General features: G+C 40.0%; 1 pseudogene; it reads left to right on the top strand.

Moving 5' to 3' along the window:
- The first annotated feature begins 240 nt into the window (after positions 1-240).
- On the top strand, positions 241-817 carry LOC114488114 (annotated as a pseudogene).
- Positions 818-7,445: the final 6,628 nt, after the last annotated feature.

Here is a 7,445-nt window from a genome sequence, read left to right as displayed (position 1 = left end):
CGGCTGAGTAAGCAGTTGATAATGATCTCCCACTTCCCCCTATCTTCTTCCTTTTTTTTTCCTCGATTCCCGTTTTTTTTTTGTTTTTTTTTTTTTTTGTGATCTACTTCCATGAGAGAAAAATCCCACTTCCCTGAGATCTTAACTTCCAAGTCTGTTGTGACAGTTATACAAAAAGAAAAGAAGGAAAAGAAAAAGAAAGGAAAAAATGTGAGGTTAGTATGGAAGGTCCTTTAATTTTCTGAAGTCCAGCATGGGAACCAGCACAAGTGCGGGAAGTTTTGGAGGGCAGTGGAGCTGCAGATCAGCTTGAAGAACTATGACCCTCTGAAGGACAAATGCTTCTCGGGCACTGTCAGGCTTAAGTCCACTCCCCCCCCAAAGTTCTCCATCTGTGTTCTGGGGGACCAGCAAGACAAGGCCAAGGCTGTGACTATCTCCTACATGGACTCTGAGACGCTAAAGAAACTCAACAACAAAAAATGAAACTGGTCAAGAAGCTGGCCAAGAAGTATGATGCCTTTTTGGCTTTGGCTCTGATCAGGCCTGAATAAAGCTGGCAAGTTCCCTTCCTTGCTGACCCACAATGAGAACATGGCAGCCAAAGTTGATGAAGTGAAATCCATAACCAAGTTCCAGATGAAGAAAGTGCTGTGTCTGGCAGTGGCTGTTGGCCATGTGAAGATGGCCGAGTATGAGCTTGTATACATCACTTAACTGTCATTTCCTGGAGTCATTTCCCGTTCAAAAGAACGGGAAGAACATCCGGGCCTTGAACATGAAGAGCACCATGGGCAAGCCCCCATACCTGTACTAAGGCATTCTGCTACCATTAAAAAAAAGTCTAGATACTCACGGTTACTATAGTCTTTTCCTAAACTTCCACTTAGTGATATTTTCCAAATGTACGAATTTTTGTGTCTTCACCTCAAACTGAGAATATTCTCCTTCACTAACCCCACCCCACATGTAATCAGGGAACTCAAGTCTTTCCACATGTTTCACATTTACGAAATTGGTTTTCAGAATTGTCAGCCTGTCTTTCACCTCTTGGGCACCAGAGGGCAGCATCTTAAGGCTCACTTATCTGGGACACAAATCCACCCCCCACTCCACCCCGAGTCACTCATCCTGCCCCGCATCAAAGTTTTCTCTGGATTTGCTCCAGCACCTTGAAGAAGCTTAAAGGAACAATGTAGCTTTGTTCTTCCTGATAATTAACGTTTTTTTCTGATGGCTCACCACACCCACCAGAGACAGAAAGTAATGATTACTCAGGAGGCTGCCACTCTTATCAATCTGCACAATCAAAAGAATGGTTCTTGTAAAGTCTTTGTAAACAATTAGTTCAGAATTTTTTTTTCATGTTAATTGTTTTTAGGCTGAAGACAATCTAAAATTCTATTTCTTATTCTTGCCTTGAAAGCTTATAAAGTGAGATAATGGAAGTGAAACTGCCTTCAAAGGGGAAAGAAGAACCATATAATCACAAAGTAGAGTTACCTCTAGGAGACAGGTTAGCAAGACAAGGCCTTTTCTCTAATAAGTAATTGATAAATGGTCAAAAATAATTGCTAGGGACAGATTTTTTTAAAGAGTAAAAAATAATTTTTTGTTCTTGTCCATGTACTTCTCAGTTTTATTTTTTCTTATGATTTCTCTGTTAAGTTTCCTTTATGAAAAATTTTCACTTTCTAAACCTGTTCATTCTTGTGGACTTATCCTAAACTACATATTCAGAACCACTCAAGTGGTCATTTGTTGACTTATAGAATATTGTAGATATTAAGAAATCTAGAATGTCCTTTTACTCCTTTGACAACTATGATTAGATTTAGCCTAAGGGGTCAGAGACTTCAGTGCATCTGAACAGCAATTTCTGAATAACCCTCACTACATGAAAGATTTTATGCTCAAAGTTTGTCAGTGTTTTCTCTGTAAGCAAATGTGGGGCCAATATCCCTAGGAAGACAATGTTATAAATGTTGGTGAAACTCCCCTGTTTACCCACCCCAAACAACACAAAATAAAACATTTTATCTAGTGAAATATGTTGTAGCCCCCTTTGGGATCCCCGCCACTTTGTTATTGTTATTTTTAACTTTTGGTGATTTCTATAAGTAACAGGAAGAGGAAGTAATATTTGTAGAGCATTTTATTCGCACACGCCGAGTTGAATTTATCTGTCTCCCGATTCCCATGTGTGACACATCTGTGGGTGCCATTATCTCCATTTTATGGGATGGACGACTGCTTCAGAGAAGTGAAATAAGTTGATAGATTTTAAAATTCAAGATACACATTATTACAGGAGATAATTAGGTTTTTGTTTTTTTTTTTTTAGAATTGCCATAGACAGTCTTGAATTTCTAATGTTTTATGTGTAAAAAGTTTTAAGTCAAATATTTGAAACTGAAATATATTTCAAAACTAATATTGAGTACATGGGAAATTATTTCTGAACTTCAATTACCCCAACTCCAACTTAACCCAAATCATAAGTTTCAGGTACTTTCTTATTTCTCTGTATTACCTATCCTCTCCACCTACATACCCTGCTCACCAGGGAGTCCCTCTCACTTACAGGCTGTGTCAAATGTGGGTGTTTGTTTGGGAGGCAGTGTGGGTGGAAGAAAAAAATGTAGCTTTGGGCATTGGACACCTCTCTCCTCTATTTATTTATGGTGTGACCTTGATCAAATGTAACTTGACTGAGCCTCAGTTTCCATATAAGCAAATAATAATAACATATACCTCTTAGAGTTATTTTTAGAATTAAATGACATAGCTTTTGTATTTTTCTGAAGTGTAATTGGTGCCAAAATACTTTCTATCCTTTTTAGTAGTAGCCTGGGTAATATCTATTATTTTGCCATTTCCATTAAGATTTAGAGTTTTGAGTATAGTCAGGAAGCTAGGGCTATTACTATTCCATATAAATTAGATTTGGGGATTGACTTCAAACTAATATCTACTTAAAATTTTGTTTTAAAGATTTTATTTATGTTTACAGAGAGGGGAAGGGAAAGAGAAAAAGAGGGAGAGGAACATCAATGTGTGGTTGCCTCTCATGAGCCCCTTCCTGGGGACCTGGCCTGCAACCCAGGCATATTCCCTGACTGGGAATCAAACTTGTGACCCTTTGGTTCACAGGCCCATGCTCAATCCACTGACCTACACCAGCCAGAGCTACTTTAAAAAATTTTATTCATAAAGTTCAATAATACAAAGGTAGGGTATACAATTCTAATTGTGCTGGCCACACTTGCTTTCTTCTTTAAAAAAAAATGTTTTTATTCATTGATTTTTAAAAAGAGTTGAAAAGGGAGAGAGAGAGAAAAAAACATGGACCTATTATTCCACTTACTATATGCATTCCTTGGTTGATTCTTGCTTATGACCTGAGTAGGGACCAGACGCACAACTTTGGGGTGTCAGGACAATGCTCTAATCTACTGAGCTACCTGGCCAGAGAGCTTTTCCTCTTGATGATGTAAGCTATTGTCAGCAACTAAAACAACCTGACGCTCAAGAAGTGGGCTCATCTCATATTACAACACAGGAAATGTGAATTCAGAAGTGTTCAGGAACAAGAGAATATTGGTTAAATGGCAAATCAAAGAATGAACATGAAGACAGTCATGGTTAGAAAAACTCTGATTTGGGGAAATGATTTTCTGTATTTTCACTCATCCCTTCTATCACAGTTCTCAATAATTTAAAGTTTAAAACTATAAAATAAAATTCTGTCTTCCTTCCCTTCCCTTTTCATTCCTTTCCCTTTCCTTTCTTCCTATGACTTCAGCTTCGTTCTGCATTAATTCAATTAAAAAATATAAACTAAGCACCTGATGTGTGTCAGACACTATGCTAAGGACTAAGAATACAAAGCTGAGCTAAACTGCCATAGTCTTGAGACTTCCAGTCAAGATGGTGGCAAAGGTAAACACAGCTCACCTCCTTGCACAAGCACATCAAAATTACAACTAAACTATGGAACAACCATCATTCAAAACTGTCAGAAATTGAGATGAATGGAAGTCCTAAAATTACACAAGTAAAAAATAAACCACATTGAGACTGGTAGTAGGGACAGAGACACAGAACAAGTTTGTCTCACACCCACTTGTGGCAGATAAAAATTGGGAGGGATATCTTAGGATCGAGGGGTTCTGGGCCCACACCAGGCCCCCCAGCCCAGGGTTGCAGTGCCAGGTACATGCCTTTATAACTTCTGGCTATAAAAATCATTGGGGATAGAGGCTGAATCATTGGGGATTGGGCATTGGAAGACAGAAACTTGTGGATTGCCAGGCAGTTCCTCTTAATGGGCCTACACACAGACTTACTCAGACTCACTCCTCTGAGCTCCAGCATGGGGGCAGCAGATTGAAAGGCATCAGAGACACATGAGGAAGAACTGAATTGTTCAGCATCAGGGTGAGAGCTGGGGGGGGCAGCTTTCAAGCAGACAGAAGTGCTGGCAGAGGCCATTGTTCATTCTCTGAGCCCTTCCTCCACAGAGCCACAAAACCGACAGGCGGTTAACATGTCTGAGACTCCAGCAACCTTGCTCACACTTTTTGCCCCACTCTGGCGATTCCTTGAGGCTTTGCCCCACCCAACCTTTGGGCCCACCCAAGCTGTTTCCAGTGGCTTTTCCATTCAAATGACTTATCTTGGTCCATGCTTCAGATTTTCCTAAATTCTCTCAAACAAGCAACATCTGGCTTCAACAAGCCCTGTAACTCTTGTTAAGTGACCCCAGGAATACCAGTTAAGGGGTCATGTCAGTACTCCTAGCAGGAGATGATAGTGGATGGAACTTGGTGGTGGTACTTAAGAAGGTGAGAAGTAGAAATTTGGCCATATGTTGTAGTAAAGAATTAAAGCGACTTGCTGATGGACTAGGTACAGAACATCAGGAAAAGGAAGAAATCAATCAAGACTCCCAGGCTTTTGGCCTGAGCAACTTGGAACATGGCAGTGCAACCACTGAAATGTTAAAACCTGAGTTTGGGTAAAGGTATACACCAAGAGTTCACTGTTTGGGCATGTTGCTTTTGAGGTACCTTTCAAATACATGCAGATGTCAAATAGTCATTTAAATATATGGTTCTGGTACTCAGGAGAGAAAGTAGAGTTGGAGATTTAATGTGATGCTTGTTGTCATGGAGATTAAATTATTTGTTCAAAAATACATATTGAATGCCATTATGTGTTAGTGGGTATATTATATACTGGTACTAGAGTAGGGGCTTATATGGTATCTTAGAAGGTGACAAGTGTTATAAAAAAGGGAAGGAAGGATTAGTAATGTGAGCCTTTAAATAAGGCTACCTTTAGGATTTCAAAGGAGTAAGGAGTTAGCACTGTGGCTACCTGGGAGAAGAGTGTTACAGGCAGATTCAGTGCCAATGCCCCAAGGTGAGAACATTTCTGGTGTATAGACAGCAAGAGGGCCACAAGAGCCCTGGGCTAGGGACTGGGTGAATCCCTGTGGTCCCCGGGGCCCTCCACCTTTAAGAGGTCAGGTGGATGGAAGAAAAGCTGTCAAAGAAGACAGAAGAAGCAGCATGAATGGTAGGTAGAAAACCAGGAAAATGGAGAACCAAGAAACTAAAAGAAGAGAATGTTTCAAGAAAGCGAGACTGGGTCAAGTGATGCTGCTGAGAGGATAGGTGAGATGAAAGCCAGCAGTGACTGTCAGAGTTGGCCTTCGGTGGCCTGGGCAGAAGGAGGGTCAGTGGAGTGGTCTGGGTGGGAGCCCAGCTGGTGAAGATTGGAAGTAAAGGTCTGCAAAGAACAGAACTAGTGGTCAAATTGTGTATTCCCTGGAGCTAAGGTAAATTTTCTCTGTAAAAGAAGTTCTAGTGCCATTCTCTCACAAAGCAAATGCATCTTACAGCTCTCTTGGGTATAACAGCACAACCTTTTGTGGCACTAGTGAAACATGGCTGATTGAACCACTTTCACTCAGAGTGACCACACCACCAAATCTATCCATGAGCTCATCTTCATGAAAGCCTAGAGCAGGGGTGTCAAACTCATTTTCACCAGGGGCCACATCAGCCTCGTGGTTGCCTTCAAAGGGCCACGTGTAATTTTAGGACTGTATAAATGTAACTACTCCTTAACAGTTAAATGAGAGCTCAGTGCTGCCACTGGGTAGAAACCAGGTGCCAGGCCAGATGAAACAAGGTGTAGGGCCGGATTTGGCCTGTGGGCCTTGTGCTTGCCACCTGTGGCCTAGAGTGTATTACTCAGTCTCTCTGAACAAATCACTTGCTTAATCTTTTTGTGTAATTTCACTGTGAAATAAGAGGAGTTGCTGGAAAACTTAGCTATTTCTATGGTTTTTAGGAGCATTGTCATAAAGAAATGTAAGTACTGAACTTAGAGTTATGATTTAGTTGTAAAATATATAGATGACTACACATCCTTCTTTCATTTTAGACATGCATTTTTTATAAAATGGTCTTTATATAAACCCCTAAAAAGGGAAAGGAGAGAGCAGTAACTTTATGGTGAATGTCAAATGGCTGATGAGGTGAATGGAGTTAGGGCACAATGATATCACACCCACTTCCCAACACACAGCCTTACTCCCACTCACAGATGTACACTCCAGAGGTTGCTGACACTCAGCAACTCAAAATAAAACAGGTGAATCTACTTGGTTTATGTTCATTTTTGATAAGCTAGTAAGAAGGGTAGACTTATTTTACTGCTGATTTCCCATACTTTGATGGTTCCATAAAAATTCTGACTGTTCTTTTTCTTTTCAGGTATATAGGTCTTCCTCCAAAACAGTGCCCACATAATTAAATCACTACATAATCAACTTAGGTAGAGTTAATCAGTAAAAGCTTCACTCAGGTGGGTAGTAAAAATCACTTTGGCACAAACCTGATTTTCTATCTGACTCTACTTTTGAATCAAAGCAGACTCTCAAGAGATGCTTGTACACCCATGTTACAATAGCCAAAAGGTGATAGCAACCCAGGTGGTATTCAGCCTTAAACATAGTATAACATAGATGAACCCTGAGGAGATTAGCTAAGTATTTAAAATAAGCCAGTTACAAATCCTAGGACCCCACTTCTATGAGGTACTTAGAGTAGTCAGTTTTCAGAAAGAATGACATGGTGATTGTAGAAAATAGAAGGAGCTGGAGGAAGAGTGGAGTGGGGGATTGTTTTGCAACATGAAAAGACATCTGAACATTGGTTGCACAACAGTGTAAATGTACTTCCCACTACTGAACTGTTTACTTAAAAATGAGTAAGATGGTAAATTTCATGTTATATATATTTTACCACAGTTAAAAATAAACAGACAAAAATAAACCACCAACAAAACAAAGATAAAAACAAACAAGAAAAAGAAAGCCAACACAGTAGGGCTGAGAACATAGTGATTCTGTATCATTGAGAGTTGCAGAG

This window comes from Phyllostomus discolor, chromosome 2 (assembly GCF_004126475.2).
Source record: "Phyllostomus discolor isolate MPI-MPIP mPhyDis1 chromosome 2, mPhyDis1.pri.v3, whole genome shotgun sequence".
Taxonomy (NCBI): Eukaryota; Metazoa; Chordata; class Mammalia; order Chiroptera; family Phyllostomidae; genus Phyllostomus; species Phyllostomus discolor.
This window is presented reverse-complemented; position numbering and strand designations above follow the sequence as displayed.